This window comes from Nelusetta ayraudi, unplaced genomic scaffold, assembly GCF_046127955.1.
Source record: "Nelusetta ayraudi isolate G7.1 ecotype Tasmania unplaced genomic scaffold, CSIRO-AGI_Nayr_v1 ptg000072l, whole genome shotgun sequence".
NCBI lineage: Eukaryota > Metazoa > Chordata > Actinopteri > Tetraodontiformes > Monacanthidae > Nelusetta > Nelusetta ayraudi.
The window spans coordinates 1,352,230-1,369,771 of NW_027466122.1; the positions used below are offsets into that span (position 1 = coordinate 1,352,230).

Below are 17,542 nucleotides of genomic sequence, written 5' to 3' on the forward strand. Positions count from 1 at the left end.
TTTTACATTAATGTTATTATTATTTTATTTTCTTCTTCTTTCTTTCTTTATTTGTTTATTTTTGGAAGCGATACAGTCTCTAAGCGCTCCAGCCCCTGCATTTAAAGACAGGCAGCCCCTCACCGCTGCCTTCATCTGCCCCCCCCCCCCCCCCCCCCCAAACTACCCCCTCCGCTCGCCGCATCCTTCCTCTGCAGAAAAGGCCCTGAAAGCACCCAAAAATAAAAATAAATAAAAACACAAGGAGGAGAAAAAACAAAGAAAGTGGCCAGTTTACACACAGCGAGACAAGAGAAAGAGAGAGAGAGAGAGAGAGAGAGAGAGAGAGAGCGAGAGACGACCTCTGACCTCTGTCCAGCCTGTTGCCAGTAAAAAAAACGGTGCAGAAAACGACGGAACCTGAAGGCAGCAGCGAGGTTTGATAGCATCGCAATGAAACGGTGACATTTGAATCACTGTGTGTGTGTGTGTCTGTGATCATCTTATTACACCTGTCTCGGGGTGTGTGCAAGTGTGTATGTGTGTGTGTGTGTGTGTGTGTGTGTGTGTGAGGTTGACTACAGCTGACCCAGATGTGTTAAATGGGTCATGGGAACACCGCCGCCCACACACTGGGGGTTATGGGTAGGATCTGTGTGTGTGTGTGTGTGTGTGTGTGTGTGTGTGTGTGTGTGAGGACACTGGGGCGGTGCCCTGATTAAACCCAGATTAGTTTGGGGAATATTTGGCTCCTCCCCCTGAGCTTCAACCCCTCCCCCTCACCCCCCTCTTACCTACAGCACAACATCGTCTGTGTTTTATTTCTCCACTAATGAGTCAATTTAATCAGACTATCATTTATTGGGCGGCGCGACGAGCTGTCAGGAAAAAAAAAAAAAAAAAGACATCCGAGGCCACCAAACCATATTTTAAAGGAGAAGATGTTTTGCAGAGACTCAAAGAATCACAATCCTGCAGGTTTGAATGATGACGTCAGTTTGAGCTCCGCTGCCAGACGACTCTTTGACTCCTGATGCAGTTTCTTCTTCTTCTTCTTCTTCTTCTTCTTCTTTTTTTTTCTTTCTTTTCACAAGTGGGTTACGGTGTCGAGGCGAGACAGCTGGGCGGAGCTTCGGTGGGCGGCAGCCCGTCTGGAGGCGGGCCGAGGGCCGTCTGTCTGTCTGTCTGTCTATTTGTCTCTCCCCACCCGACAGAATGGCCGGGGCAGTTGTGGGCGTGGCCCAGCCACTGTTGCAGCGCAGCCGACCAACCAGAGCCGCTTCCCTGCCAGGACAGGGTGATGATGACATCATCGCCGAGGACTTTGACACTTTAACGCTGCTGCGACTGAAACTGAGACTCGGATCCCCGAGCCGTCGAGCCGTCGCTCCACCTGTCTCTCTCTCTCTCTCTCTCTCTTGCTCTCTCTCTACCCCCCACCCTCTGCTAGTCCCCACTTTCCCGAAGCAGACTGAGAACATCAGGTGTGGTGAAAGAGGAGGCTCGGGGACCCGCGAGCGGCCCCTCGGCTCCTCGCTACTCTTGATGTTCGTCCGCGGTGCGAGCCGAGCGTGTCGAGCGCTACCCCCCCTCCTCCCCTTCCCACCCCCACCCCCTCACTGGGGCGGGTCAAGAAGCGGCGAACCCGGCGTGGGCCGGTGCCAGAGACCCGGCACGGCGCCTGCCAATTGCCAGTCGCCCGTGGCCAGACGGCCGAGTGTGTGCGGAGGTCAGGAGCAGCCAAGTGGAGTCCGGTGAGGGAAACCCCGGTTCAGCCCGGGCCAAACACACACACACACAAACAGACAAACAAACAAACAAGCCACCCCCCCCAGGCTGCTGGATGCTTCCTGACGACTTCCACTCAGCCGGCGACACGCTGGCCGTCCACCAAAACATCCCAGGAACCTTCCGGGGAGGAATTCCCACCAGATTTCCACCGTGTCCATGTTCAATTCTGAGACCCCGACGACAAAGAAAAGTGAACCTCGGCGGTGTTGTCGTTTGTTGGTGCTCGCGGTTACAATCGCAACTTCAGCCGTCGAGTGGGAAAGAAAAAAAAAAAATCCTCCTTACAACAGTTTCCTGTCTGGGAAACAAGGAGCAATTCCAGCTTCTGCTTCCTCTTCTGGAGGTCGGATGATGGTGCAGCACCTGAGGTTGACTCGCACGTTGGGTACAGGTGCAACACACACACACACACGCGTGCGCGCTCGCACACACACACACACACACGCGCGCACACACACACAGAGGAGGGCGGCCAACGTTGAGCCGACCGCCAATTCCACTTACAGGCCATGAGAGGATAAACACACACTTTGGCCAAAGAAAACACACACACACACACACACACACACACACACACACACACACACACACACACTCAAACACACGGTGCGCAGGCCAAAAGCAGCCCCCCCACCCCACCCCCCGCCCGACACTCTGTGGCCAACGGCGTTTTGCTGCAGCTCCGTCGCAACTCAGCAGGGAATCCCGGCGTTGGGAAAAATCCATCGGAGGGGAGGAAGAGTGTGTGTGTGTGTGTGTGTGTGTGTGTGTGTGTGTGTGTGCACGTGTGTGTGTGTGTGTGGACTGGACAATCAAATCTCACAGTGTTTAACACTTCATTTCCAGTCCCAGCCGCTCGCTCTCTCGCCACTCACCCGCTCGCCCGCCAGCGTTAATTGCCGCTGCTACCTGCTACCCCCCCCCCCCCCCATCCCCCCCGTCCACCGGCGGCCTTCCACCAAATGACTTGTGAGCTGAAGCATATGGCCGGTGGGGGGAGGGGTGGTGGTGGTGGTGGTGGTGGGGGGGGGGGGGCTCAGCGGGAGCGAGGAGCCTCCACTCTGGCGAAGGGTCCCATTAAATAAGACTGGGATAATTACTTTGTCCTCCCTTCTGTCCTGACGCCGCTCGCCGCCGCCGCCGCTCGCCGCCTGCCGCCTGCCGCCTGCCGCCTCTCGCCGCCTGCCACCCACCGCCGCTCCTCGTATATCTGGGAGTAATGAGTGACGCGGCGCCGGCGCCGGCACCTGCGCTCCGTAATTAAACATATAAATTCTCCCTGCGTGGAAAAGTGTGAACTCACCAGGACAGATTTACACCTCGGCCGCCTGTAAAGCCGCCCTGGTGAGACCATCGACTCCCCCCCCCTCCGACCACAGCGGGAAACAGAGGGAACTGCTGCTGCTCCGCCCCTTCCTCCTCCTCTTCCTCCTCCTGCCCCTACTCACTCTCCTCTTCCTCCTCCTCCTTCTCTTCCTCCTCTCGACAACCTTTCCAAACATCTCTGTTGAGAAATGATCCTGGTCAAAGTGAAGGGGAAGCGATCGTGTTCCGATCCAGAACAAATAGCGCCCGCACTTATTTATAGCTGCTGCTGCTGCTGCTGCTGCTGCTGCGGTGCACCGTGGGGAGGCCGTGCACCCGCTGCTTCTTCTGCTTTCCATTCCATAGGTTCTTCTTTCTCTGCGCACGTGTCCAGGTTTCCAACTTTTGTTTTAGCGCTGCCAGAAAACAGGAGGAGCTTTTCAGCAGCATCGCCGGAGGATGACCTGGACCCCCGCCCGAAAAAAAAACTGTTTGTCACTATTAAACCCATAATGAGCCACCAGATTTGGTGGTGGGAGGGACCGTGCTCTGGTGGGCGGAGCTTAACTCCAGTGTGTTCCAGTCCTCCAGTGCCTTCAAGTCTCCATGTCTTCTTCTTCCACCGATAAAACCTTGTCTAATCAGGGGTGATCAGACTGAGCCAGTGCAGCGTCCACGCTGAAAATGCTGCAGGATGGAGCTCGGCAAGACGGATGTGCCGGATCAGGCCTCCAGACTCCTAGCGGTTGGGCTTCATCGCCATCACGGTCAGCGTTGGCTTTGCCCGCGTTAAGCCGGAGGCGGACAGGAAGTGGAGGGGAGGAGCTCCCCCCCGGAACTGTTTTCGCCCGTTTCAAAAGCCACTTTTTATTTCTTTAAATTTCTGCGAGCTATCAGCCCATGAATCCTGTTTCTTTTTTTTTTTGATGCAACGTGACGACCAGAAGTTGGAAGGCTTCCTCGAACCCCCTCCCCCAGACCCCCGCTGAGCCGCCGCCGCCGCTGCTGCCTCGGCGGCGGTGTATTAACGGCGAGCGCGGCTCATTCTGCTCCACGGCTGATGGAATTCCCTATTAGCCGGCCGGAGAATGTTTCCCAGCTGGGAGTCTGGCTCTGAACGCGGCGTGTGAAAACCTAATGAATGTCATAATTAACTGGATATACTTTACATTTGGATCGGCTGCAGTTAAATCCGTCTTTCCGTTTAACCCCTCGCTCCCCCCTCCCTCCCTCCTTCATCCCCTCCCCCCTCCCCTTCCTCTCTTTCAGAAGGTGACATTTCTTCACTCGCTTTGCATTATTTTATTTTTCTCACCTCCCTCGTTTCATTTCTCTCTTTCTTTCTACCTGTTTTTTTTTTTTTTTTTTTACCTTTTTCGCTGCATTTCCACACATTTTTTTTTCATCATCTTCTTCTTCTTCTTAATAAATCACGGCGGAAGTTAATGAAAACGGCGCTCAGGCATATCCAAAATGATTGTGTTCTTTGTCATGCTAATAAAGTGAAAGATGTTCGTCCAATGGGTGAGCGGCTGCACATTACCGCCAACTTTCTGATTGTGTGTGCGTGCGTGTGTGTGTGTGCGTGTGTGTGTGTTGTGCCTCCCACCCCACTCACAGTGTGTTAGCACACTTATCTGTCAGCTCATCGCGTCCAGTCCGACAGATCTGCCCCCTCACACTCTTCCGCCCCCTGCTGGCGGAGACGTTAACGTCCTCTTTTCGGCCCAGCTTCTCGACATTGTGCCCAAACAATGTTTCCTTGTTTCTCAGGAAGCGGTCATTTATTTATCGACGTTTCTTTTCACGAGGCTTCCGAGGCGGAGACAGCCGACAGCCAATCAGCTGTGGCCGATGGCTGTGATTAAAATGGACGAGTGAAATGAGACTGATGCATGGGACGGTGGACGACGACGCGCAACTTTACTCTTTATTTCATTCGGTTGTTTAAAAAAAAGAATTTTCCGCAGTTTGCATTGCTGGCAGCCGAGTTTTGCTCACAAAAAGTGGCCTGAATTTCATGGGGAAGTCAATTGATGCACGCTCACTTATTTCTCTGTCCAAATATATATTTTTTTTAAATCAGAGCTGGGCAGTTTCAGTCCAGCACTCTTGGAATCGCTGTGTTTCATCAAATCCAAACCACAACAACAACAAAACACGTTTTCAGAAAATGACTCTCTTCCCTTCGACGCCGCACTCGCTGATTGTGTTTATCGGCTGGCGGTGAGATTCAAGATCCTTTCACTCGCGCAGGTTTTTCTTGGCAGTTCGTCGGCGGGGAATTCTTCCGTTTTTCTTTTCCTTGAGTGTTTGGTGTGATTCAGGTAAAGCACAAAACAAACGCGCACGCGCTTTTCTTTCGCTGCTTTCGACCTCTAATATTCCTGCGGCCTCCTCGGACCTGCTCCTCCTGGAGGGAGGTGTGGTGGTGGTGGGGGGGGGGGGGGAGGGGTTGGAGGCGGACGGGGGAGGGGCGTCGCCGACGTGCATGCACAAGGAAAACATCTGCATCCAATTAGACGAGCTCGCATCAAGTAATTAGGCGATGCATCAAGTTTAGCCGAATGCCTTGGTCGCATGTGTGTGTGTGTGTGTGTGTGTGTTGCTAATTAAATTATGATTGTTGCCGCAGTTTATTAAGAAAAGAGGAGTGGAATCACGCTGCTGCGACTCCTCGCTCACCTGCAGCACTTTGTCCTCTCTGGGTTTTTTTTGCTATTTATTTTAATACGACGACAGGCTAAAAAAATCCGAGGTACACCGTTGTGTTATTGCTATAATAATAATAATAATAATAATGATAATAGTAATAATAATAATAATAATAACAATAATGATAATAATAATAATAATAAACCCATGTTTGGCCGCAGTCACTCTGACATGAGAGAATTTAAAGGACCACATTTAGGATTTAGAGGAAGCGTTCTATGATGCCGACGTTGTTGTGTTGTGGTGGCGCTGGGAATATTTCCTCTCCCCCCCGCCGTCATTGTGTTGCGACCATCACACGGTTGTGTTGCTGAATTAAAGGACCTCTCAAAGCGCCGCGCAGAAAGTCAAAGCCCCCCAAACGTTGAGTTTGAAATTTAATATTAATCATCAAGTCGTTAAAGAGATAATAAAGCAGCGACGTGCGACAGAGCAGGAAATGTGATTTTTTTTTTTGTGAGTAATTTTTTTTATTTATATATAATTCTGGTCTCCCGAGCGGCTCTGAGCGACGGGAAGCTGCTTTAATTTGACGTCTGAAACCCGGACCAGTGTTTTTCTCTCCGCCGCAGCTGCAGGTGCGTCGCCTCTTTCTACCCCCCCGCCCCCACGCCACCCTCGCCTCCCCTCCGTCTTTATTCCTCCTCCTTCTTTCCTGTCTGAAGGTGAAAAAAAATAGAGGGAATGGGGTATTTGATGGGGACGGGCTGCAATAATCAGGAGCAAATCTCCGTCATTATCCCGTATCAGCCCGGAAAAAGAGAGAAGAAGAAGAAGAACGTCAGCCACTGATTTCCAGGAATTTTGCTGCTGCTGCAGGAAGGAGAACAAACACACACACACACACACACACACACACACTGTGTGCCTGGAGATTATTTTCCCTTTCTATAATATTTGCGTCCTTGTACTCTGAAAAGTCCGACTGCTGCTGCTTCTGCAGAACGTCGCGCAAAAAAAGATTAAAAATTTTAAAAACCACTTTATTGTTCAGAAAACATCAGATGTAAAAAATACTATGTTATTTGTTTTTATGAGTTAAGCGGCTCTTTTTTTTTTTATCCTACTTTCTTTTTTCAGGTTTTGCCAGTTTTCCTTGACACGGGGGACACAAATTTAAAACCTTTTTGTAATTTATTCTTCGTCTCTGTTCAACAATCAACGGCGGATCTGAACACCTTCCCCCCTGGAGGGCGACTGAGGCTCAGACGACGCTCATCTTCGTCGGGCACCATTCCGGCGTCTTCCGCTGCAGTGCGGAATCAAACAGTCGAGCAAACAAGAGGAGAGGAAAGTGGAGAAGAGGAAGAAAAGAGGCGAGAACAGAAGCAGGAAGCTTCAGTCCTGAGGGCGCCACTTCCTGCGAGCACCTCGGACCTCGCTCGCAAAGTTGTGCGTGCCAAAACACCCCTCCGACTCCCACCTCCGCCCCCTGCTGGTCCAGGGGCCGCCTTGACCACCCTGCCCGCCCCCTAGAGGTGAGGTCAGGGTGCTGCAGAGACGCCCTGAGCGCTGAGACTCAGGCCAGGCTTCTTCTGCTTTTGCTTCTATTTTTTTTTTTTTTTTAGATCTCTTCAACTTAATGCCCCTGTGATGCTCTGGGGGAGGGCCTGGCCTCGGGAGCCCATCAGCCCCCGCCCCCCTCCTTAACGCACCTCCACCGCCGCTTCCTGCCGCTGAGGAGGAAGTCAGAAAGAAAAGAAAAGGTCCCGGAAAGTTCCGGCAGAGGTGGACCAATCGCCCGCAACCACGCAGGAGAGGTCAGCTGTTTGTCTCTCTCTCTCTCTCTCTCCCTCTCTCTCACTCTCCTCACCTCCATCCACTGTGGTTGCAGCGAGTGGAGGGGGGAGGGGCTTCCCTCTCTAACCCTCGGCGGCGATGAGAACGGCCGAGCAGCGAGCGGCGTAATGATGTGGACCAAAATGGTAAAATGAAAAAAAAAAAAACAAACAAATGCATCCTGGATCTGAAAAAAAGGAAGAAAGTCGGAGCAGAAAACTGGCAGATACCTGCAGCAGCAGATACCTGCAGCAGCAGCAGCAGCAGCAGAAAAAAGATTTAGAAGATGAATTTGAGAAACAACAACAAGAGCTTTAATCAGTCTGCAAGACCTGTTAGCGTTAGCATTAGCCGCTTTTCCGGCATCTGGAAACGTGCAGGAAGACTTCGGGACGAGATTTTACCAGATTCGCGTTTGCTTTTGTTTGTTTGCTGTCAAGCATGGTTGTTACATTTTTCTTTTTGATTACGTGTAAAAAAAAAAAAAATCAAAACCTTTTAGCCGTATTTGAGAGGTTTCTCCAACTTTTCCATTACCAATATTTCATCGCAGTATTTAGGTTTCGCGCAATTCTAGGCGTCACGTAAACGCAGCTGTTGACAGCGTGAGCCCTCTGGGCTAAGTCGGCTGTTAGCTGAGCTCGACAGGAAGTGCAGCGTGTTGTTCCATTGGCTCGGCTGAGAAGGAGGGGATCGGCTGATCACCCGAACGAGCCAATGAAAAGACAAAGCTGTGTTTCCGTAAGAAAATCAAAGCAGTAAAACAGAGAAAAGCAGCAGCCTGGACTTTAGAACTGCGTGTGGAAAACTTAAATCAGATTTTATTTCCTCTCTCTCCAAACCCCCCCCCCCCCCCCGCCTTCTCTCTCTGTGGCCCTTTTAGTATTTTCATCTCAAGCACATAGTTTTCTTTTCTTTTTTTTCAATTACGGGACACGGTGAACAGCGTGTCCGATGCACAACACCTCGGTTGGAATATTCATGTCCAAAGTTGGAGGAAAAGTGAGAAGGAAAAAAAAAAAAAAGGTGGAGGGAAGTGAGATGTAATTGTAATTAGCGGAGAACCTGGAGCTGCCAATTCTCCCGGGAGCAGCCCAGTCACCTGCTGCGTGTGTGTGTGTGTGTGTGTGTGTGTGCAGCTGTCCTCCTGGCTGAGCGTACCTGGACACGCTGGGGAGTGTGTGAGGACTCTCCTGGCTTAACTAGCAGACGTACCTGCCTGTCGCCTCGCTCCAGGCTGAAGTGGCTAGTTAGCATATGCACCGCCATGCGCGCGTGTTTACCCTATACCCGGTGTGTGTGTGTGTGTGTGTGTGTGCGTGTGTGTGTGTGTGCGTGCGTGCCGGCTTCATCTCAGGTCTCACCGGAGTCTTGTTGTCTAAGATTAATGAAGGTCACCAGAATCCTCCAAAGTATTCCGATAATTAAGGCTTTGTTTATCAAAAACAAGTTATATTAGGAGCGGGGGAGGGGCTGCGGGAGGCTGGGGGTGTGCGTGTGTGTGGGGTGGTTGGAAAAGATTCACGGTAATTATTCATAATCTTAACAATTCAAGTGTAGCCACCTCATTTGTGCCTTTAATTCTTCTTGTTAATGTTTTGCATAAATCTGCATAATTACTGGAGATGCCTGTTGTATTTCTTGACAGCCACTCACTCCGTGTGCACTAAAGGGTATCGGATGTGTCGCCGGCTGCATACTTAAAAAAAAAAAAAGAAAAAGAAAGAAAAAGAAGAAATGAAGAAGAAAAGAAACTTTTCAAAAATGAAAGGGGAGGAGGAAGAAAGAGGGAGGAGGAGGAGGAGGAGAGGGAGAGGGAGAGCCGGCGTCCATGCAGCAGGGAGAGAGAGAGAGAGAGAGAGAGAGAGAGAGAGAGCAGTCTGTTTCCTGTCAAACCTAGGCTAAGCTACACACACACACACACACACACACATGCACGCTCACGCCACACGTGCACGTCGCACCCACAGAACACTCGGCGGCCGATGGTGGATGAATCCTAACGCCGCCGCCGCAAGCTAACTTTTATATTGTGAAATTCTCAATTCGGCTGCATCAAACATGCACACACACACACACACACACACACACACACACACACACACACACACACACACACACACACACACACACAGAGTGTCACAGTGTAATCACATGTAAATGACCGCTGCATGGAAATGTTCTGCGCTGGTTTACACGACCTCTCCGCGACGGCGCCGTATCGGCCTCTAATAGATTGTTTCGACTTTTCTTTCCTTTTTTTTTTTTCATTTAAATAATTTATTTATTAATACAAGCCGACGTTATTATTATTATTTTTTTCCTTCTCTCTCTTGCAGCCTCGTCGACGAGAGCGGCCGGCCTATTATCACCGTGACATGAGTGAATTAATTTAACTCTCTCTCTCTCTCTCTCTCTCTCTCTCTCTCTCTCTCTCTCTCGCTCTCTCTCTCTCTCTCTCTCTCTCTCTCTCTCCTGCTCTTGTTTAGCATGCGAAATGTGCGGACGCTAACACACACACACACACACACACACACTCTCTCTCTCTCTCTCACACACGCACACACACACACACAGACTTTTACCTTTCAAAATAAGGTGCACATTATCATGGCGCTCTGTATGTATTCTGTGTGTCAGTGTGTGTGTGTGTTAACACGCAGGAGCCGGCGGGAAAAAGTTTCAGGTTAAACTCAACTTGCAAAGACCAGAGAGAGAGAAAAGAGAAAGAACGAAAGACAGGAGAAGAAGAAGAAGAAGAGGAAGAAGAGGAGGACGAGGAGGAGGAGGAGGAGGGCGGCTTCAACTTTCTTTAATTATGTTTACCCAACAGGCTTTGCTCCGCTCATTTAAATAGCATAAACATCTGGCCGCGGCGCGCCACTGGCATGACGGCAGTCGTCGAGCAAATCTTGTGGAAAATAATGAAATGAGATCGTCGGCGCTGCGACGGTGGAAGGGCAGCAGACAGCAGCGCCGTGTTAATAAAACGGCCATGAGTGAGTGGAGACAATTAGGAAATTGTCGGCGGCGGCGCTGAACTTTTGCAACTCGTCATTCGATTAAAAGGGACGGGGGGCGAGGGGGAGGGGGGGGAAGGGGGGCAATTTGGGCTGGTTATTTGTGGGCGGCCGTGGCTTTTATTAATTGCGACCGGCCAATGATTGGCCTGCGATTAACACGCCGTGTGGCAGCAGCGGGGGGGGGGGGGTTGTAGAATTTAATTGTTTGTGATCACTTACGCGAACCCGATTGTTGGCGCTTCACATCAACCCCCCCGCCCCCCAACACACACATACACACAGGCTCCGTCTTCTCCGCAGCTCCTCCTCCTCTTCCTCATCCACCTACAGGAGGAGGCTTCAACCTCAACCTCTTCCTCCTCTTTTTTTCTGCTCCTCCTCCTCCTCCTCTTCTCCCTCCTCAACACCTTCACCTTCTCCTTCTCCTCTTCCTATTCCTCCTTCTTCCTCCTCCTCCTCCTCGTTTTCCTCTCCCTTCTTTCTCATCCATCTCCTCCTTCTCCCTCTTCTTCTCCCCCTCAATTCCTTCTTCACCTCCTCCTCCTCCTTCACCCTCTTCCTCTTCATCCTCCTCTTCTTCCTCTTTTTCCTCCCTCTTCTTTCTCATCCATCTCCTCCTTCACTCTCTTCCTCCTTCTCCCTCTTCTTCTCCCTCCTCAACTCCTCCTCCTCCTCCTCCTCCTCCTCCTCCTCCTCCTCCTCAGCGTGTTGACTCTGCGGTGGCGTGCAGACAAAGGGAAGGATTACATCTGTGGGAATGAGTTGTCATTCCGGGAGGTAATAATGGATTTGGGTTCCTGAGAGCTCCACAAACACAACGCAGGGGGGAGAGTCGGAGAGCAGAGTGTGAGAGAGTGCATTTGATTGGACACATGCGTGTGCACACACACACACACACACACACACACACACACGCAGCCAATCTTCAGAGCTCCAGTCCAGTTGGAAGTAATGGCTTCCATCGCAGCTGCCAGACGGCGCCGCTGCCGCTCGCCGTCATCACGGCTGCTGTTCACCGGCTGCAGAGTCTCTTGCTTTTTGTTTTGTCTTTTTGCGACGTCTCGTCTGTGATTGGCCGCCTGTGGTGGAACTTCCTGCCTGGCCTGCCAATCGGGAAATATGACTTCTGCTGGTCGGATGCCGTGACTACTGGCTGAGGTGTCCACTCATACCAGGCATCATCTTCATCTTCATCTTCATCACCATCATCATCATCATCATCTTCATCATCATCTTCATCTTCATCTTCATCATCATCATCGCCATCATCTTCATCATCATCATCGGTCAGTCTGACTGTATTCAGGCTTCATCCACCAATAGGAAGCCTGGTGCTGTTACCAACAGGCTCCAATGGGTAGAGGAGGAATCTGATTGGTCAACACTGATGACTCTGACCCGCCTGCAGAAAAGAAAACAACAACACATCAGGGATCATGTAAAGCAGCCGCCACGGTCACTTCCTGTCGCCACGGCCACTTCCTGTCGCCACGGTCACTTCCTGTCGCCACGGTCACTTCCTGTCGCCACGGTCACTTCCTGTCGCCACAGCCACTCCCCTTTCCTTTTAATTTATCTCTGCAGGTGCGTCCAAAGGTCCAGGATGTAGATTTCAGGTGGCTGTCAGGCTTCCCTGAGGCGGCTGCTGTAGAGGACTCAGGTTACCCAGAGTTCATTGCTGCTCCTAAATGTGTGAGTCACTGGCACACACAAACATTTTGTTGTTGTTTTTTCTCTCTGTCACACGCAGCTTTAATTTAAAAAACAAAAAGTCACTTATGTGGCCATTTCCAATCAGCTGGCTGCCGCAATGTATGCATCCGTATGTGTGTGTGTGTGTGTGTATATGCGCCTGCACACACACACACACACACACACACACACACATGCATGCATGCATTTGCATGCGTGAAGAGAAAGAAGAAGAGAATGAGTTTGTGTACAAGCATCTCTCTTCTTGTATGTGTGTGTGTGTGTTTTGTTGCCTCCTTACACACACACACACACACACACACACACACACACATGCTAACACACTGGCACATGCATGAGAGTGTGTGTGTGTGTGTGTGTGCAGAGACAGATGGGTAATAGCCCCTGCGCTGAGAGCGGGGCCCGGTGTAACGTGCAGCCCTGATTGCGGCCCTGATTACCTGCCATATGCTGCTGAAGGGTTGAGGGCCGCAGCAAATGAGAACAGTATGCAAACGTTAAGGCGGCGCTTTTATAGCGCCGTCATTACGCCACCTCCCCCCCCCCACACACACACCACCACACCACACCGCTCGCCGGGCAAAAGATGAAAACGAGCGTGGCGGGGGAGGGAAAATAATGAAGTCGTAAAAAAATAAAGAAAAAAGGAAAAAGTCAGAGACCGAGAGAGAGAGAGGGAGAGAGGGAGAGAGGGAGAGAGAGAGAGAGGGAAAGACAGAGAGAGAGAGAGAGGGAGGGAGGGAGAGAGAGAGAGAGGGAAAGACAGAGAGAGAGAGAGAGGGAGGGAGGGAGAGAGAGAGAGAGATGGGAACGGACGGGTCATGGTGCTTGATCGCCGCCGCCACCTTCCAGCTGTGATCTCATTGGCTGGATGCAAAGGGAGAAGGGGGGGTGAGGGGGGCTCCGCCCCACTAACTGCTCCACCTGATTTCCACCAGATGTGTTTACGTTGCGTCTCAGCTTCGCTACGTTTCCGTTTCCAGTCGCCGTGTGGGTGCGTGCGTGTGTGTGTGTGTGTGTGTGTGTGTGTGTGTGTGTGTGTGTGTGTGTGTGTTTCCTGGCCGTCGCCCTGGCCGAAGAAGGAGCACAAATAATATTGATAGCAATAATGATGATGAACAAACAAGCACATGATCAATTTTCTTTATTCCTCCTCTTCCTCCGCCTCTTCCTCCTCCTCCTCCTCTCTGGCTGGGAGCCACTACTGTCAGCTGCTTCCTGTGACATCACACAATCTTCGGTCCATCTCTCAATTTAGGGGGCGGGACCTCGCGGCTCCGCTCGCCCTTGTGCACCTGTTCTGTGTGTGTGTGTGTGTGTGTGTGTGTGTGAGAGAGAGAGAGAGAGAGAGAGAGAGAGAGAGAGAGAGAGAGAGAGAGAGAGAGTTGCAGCTAAAGATCAAACTGGACTGCTTGTGAGTGTGTGTGTGTGTGTGTGTGTGTGTGTGTGGGAAGTGATTATGTTCCCATTAGCCTCTGCGTCCCCCATTATGCAGGCGGCGTGCCGCGGCTAAACTGACCTTGCAGGATGACGGCCGCCTCTCCCGGGAAGAAACACTTGTTATCCCGGGATTAACACGCCCACCAATTACAGCTGATCAGCCCGCAGACAAAAACCTCGTCCGCCAAAAACACCGTCTTCCTTTCCCCTCCGCCTGCCATGGCGGCCGGGCGATGAGCTGAAGGTGGAGGAGGAAGAAGAGAAGGACAGGGAAGAGGAGGAGGATGAGGCAGAGGAGGAAGAGGAAGAGGAGGAGGTGGAGGGTTCGATTCCTGCTGGACCTGCTGTCAAGTTTTGTCTCTGCCGTTTCACCCCAAATAAAATCCTGCAACACTTTGATGAAAGTTCTCTTGTTTGTCTGGGATTTTATTTTTTTGCTTGTTGGTCCGGCTGTTTCAGAGTGGAGGCGGAGGCGAAGGTGGAGGTGGAGGCGAAGGCGAAGGTGAAGGTGGAGGTGAAGGTGAAGACGAAGGCGGAGGTGAAGGCGAAGGTGGAGGTGAAGGCGAAGGTGAAGGTGGAGGCGAAGGCGGAGGTGAAGGCGAAGGCGAAGGCGGAGGCAGAGGCGAAGGCGGAGGTGAAGGCGAAGGCGGAGGTGGAGGTGAAGGTGAAGGCGTAGGTGAAGGCGAAGGCGGAGGTGGAGGTGAAGGTGAAGGCAAAAGTGAAGGCGGAGGCGAAGGTGGAGGCGGAGGTGAAGGCGAAGGCGGAGGTGAAGGCGAAGGCGGAGGTGGAGGTGAAGGTGAAGGCAAAAGTGAAGGCGGAGGCGAAGGTGGAGGCGAAGGCGAAGGTGGAGGTGAAGGTGGAGGTGAAGGCGGAGGCGAAGGTGAAGGTGGAGACGAAGGTGGAGGTGGAGGCGAAGGCGGCGGTGAAGGTGGAGGTGAAGGCGGAGGCGGAGGCGAAGGTGAAGGTGGAGGTGAAGGCGAAGGCGGAGGCGAAGGCGGAGGTGGAGGCGGAGGCGGAGGCGAAGGTGAAGGTGGAGGTGGAGGCGGAGGCGGAGGTGGAGGCGAAGGCGGAGGTGGAGGTGGAGGCGGAGGCGAAGGTGAAGGTGGAGGTGGAGGCGGAGGCGGAGGTGGAGGCGAAGGCGGAGGTGGAGGTGGAGGCGGAGGCGAAGGTGAAGGTGGAGGTGAAGGCGGAGGCGGAGGCGAAGTCAAGCGGAGCCGCCGGGCCGCTGACTTGGATTCCACCCGTGAAGCTTTTAACGCAGCAGATTTGACCTGTGGGAGACGGAGAACCGACGGGGAGGTTTGGCAGGGATTTGAGGTGATCGACGGGTAAAAAGCGAGAAGTTGACAGGAAGTGCAGAGAGTCTGAATTGATTTGAACGCAGTTGATCGGCAGATTAGCGCAGATTATCATCTGGCCGGTGCTGTGGAGATGGATTCCTCTCTCAGATTACACTCCGCTCATCCTCCATCCTCTCCTGCTCCTGGACTCGGGATCGGACCATTCTCTTTGATGTGGCTACTTTGGCTTTAATCACCTTCTTCTTCTTCTTCTTCTTCTTTTTTTTCTTTTCCCTCTCTGCCAACCTCCTGCGTCCGGGCTGCACAAAGTCTCTTTTTTTCCGAGGGGGGAAAAAAAGTAAAAAGTCCCGGTTTAACAAGCCCGGACTTCCGCCCTGCACGAGCGCGAGACCTGTTAGCGGCGTCCGGCCGGCGAGAGGAGCGACTGCTGATGCTGCCGGCGGCCTCCGTCACTTCTCCATCACCATCCGTCCATCAGGAGAAGAAGAAGAAGAAGAAGAAGAAGAAGAAGAAGAAGAAGAAGAAGAAGAAGAAAAAGACAGAGGAGGAAAAAAGGGAGAAGTTGTGAATAATCCCGGAGCCCATTGTGGCCTACTTAGTCGGGGAGGGAACGCGTCTTTTTTTTTTCTGAGCGCCGCCGCTGCCGCCATGTGTGAGTGTGTGAGTGTGAGTGTGAGTGTGTGTGTGTGTGTGTGTGTGTGTGTATGTGGGTCAGCTTCATTCAAATTCTCTTTCATTGCGGCTCTTCCTGCCGACACTGTGGCCCATCATTAGCCGTAATATAGGTCACCGCGGGCTTTGTGAGGCTGCAGCCCCATTTGCATTCTTAATTCAGACGGAGCACCGCTGCTGCTGCTGCTGCTGCTGCTGGTGGGACTGTAGGTACGAGGTGGTGGTGGTGGAGGGATGGGGTGGGGGTGAGTGGGGGGTGGGCGAGGGGGGGGGGTCGTTGGCATCAGAAGTAGAAGCGGCGCGGGCGGCGGAGAGGCTTTTATCACTTTTGATGAAAGGACGGGGTCAGTCCGGATCGGCGCTTAAAAGGGATCCGGGTGTTTTCCCAGCGGCGGGAAGATGAAACTCCACCGGATTCAGGTTGCAGGTTGCGCCCCCCCACCCCCCTCCCCCTCCCTTCACCACCACCATCCCCTCCACCTTTATTATTTATTTTCCCCTCCCTTCCTCCCTCCCTCCCTCCTCAGGTCTCCTGCAGAAGAAGTTTAGCAACAGCGCTTTGGTGCACATTCGGAGAAATAATAATTAGTTGCCAAGGTGAGCGCGGCCGCCGGCCGTTTTCATTAGGTTTCACCTGAAAAAACAAAAGAAAAAAAACTCAAGACAGAAAAAAGACACTGCTCGCATTCAGTTTGGGCTTGATAACCTTTGTTTCAATTGAGGAACGCGAGGACAAACCTGCTTGAAGAAGAAGAAGAAGAAGAAGAAGAAGAAGAAGAAGAAAATAACATGGCCTCAAAGCTTCATTTTTATGTTGCATATATATTATTTTAATTGACTCCAAATGGTGAGAATGTGCTGATTTCCTTCCAAAGAATGATTTATTTTTCACAAGGCTATGGTTAAAAAAATGGGAAACGCAGCAGCTGGATGCAAGCACCGCTTGTTAGCGTGATAAACGAGCAGCGGCTCCCAAACTTCGGGTCAGGACCCCCAAGAGGGGTTAACAAATCAAGGTTGCAACATTTGCATGCAAATACACCGTTAGTTTGGACCCGATTATCAGCTAGTGTGGGCTAACGATGCTAGCATTGGCTTACAACGCTAGCAGCGGTCTGTGGATGTGTGTGTGTTAACCCAGCCTGTCCCAGCCTGCTGCAGTGACTTCAGTCACCTCTCAAAATGTCCAGACAAGGCGGAAAAAAAAAGTCACAATGAACCTTTAATTCTCTTCCTCTCTTTTATTTCATTGTTTCACATTCTGTCGCTCCCTCCGTCTAACACGGCCGCCCTCAGAGGTGAGAGAGTCTCCAGCTCCAGCTGTCCATTGTCCTGGACAGAGAGAATGTGTGTGCGTGTGTGTGTGTGTGTTGGGAGGGGGTCATTAATTAAACATTGGGCTTATTCTGCATTGCTCGTCTGGAGTCACCCTCCTCCTGATAACATCTCCGATAACAATTAAGGCGGAAAAGTCTCATTTGCAGGGAGCAAAAAAAGTAGAAAAAATAGAAAGCTGTGTCAATAATCTCAGTGGCCTCTGCATACTAAACACTACACACTAAACGCTGCACACTAAACACACAGCAGCCATGCTGGGAGCCAGGAGAGAAAGCGGCTGGGCAAGACAGAGATTTCAACTCCCACAAAGTTTCTGCTCAGAGGACTGAAGGTTCACACAGACCCGGTGTCCATTCTCAGCACCATCATTTCACCCCCCCACCCCCCCAAAAACAAAAACAAAAACAAAAAAGCAAAACAAAAAACAAAACAAACAAAAAAACTAAATTGAAGAACTGCTGCTGCTGCTGCTGCGCTCTGAGAGAG

The 17,542-nt window shown here is 51.7% G+C and overlaps 1 long non-coding RNA gene across 1 annotated transcript; it reads left to right on the forward strand.

The window, feature by feature from the left end:
• The first annotated feature begins 6,827 nt into the window (after nt 1–6,827).
• Nucleotides 6,828–14,121, forward strand: LOC142899435 (uncharacterized). Its single transcript, XR_012928768.1, has 3 exons — nt 6,828–7,268; nt 7,359–7,550; nt 13,801–14,121. It is a non-coding gene; the product is annotated as an uncharacterized LOC142899435 (long non-coding RNA).
• The last annotated feature ends 3,421 nt before the right edge of the window (nt 14,122–17,542 follow it).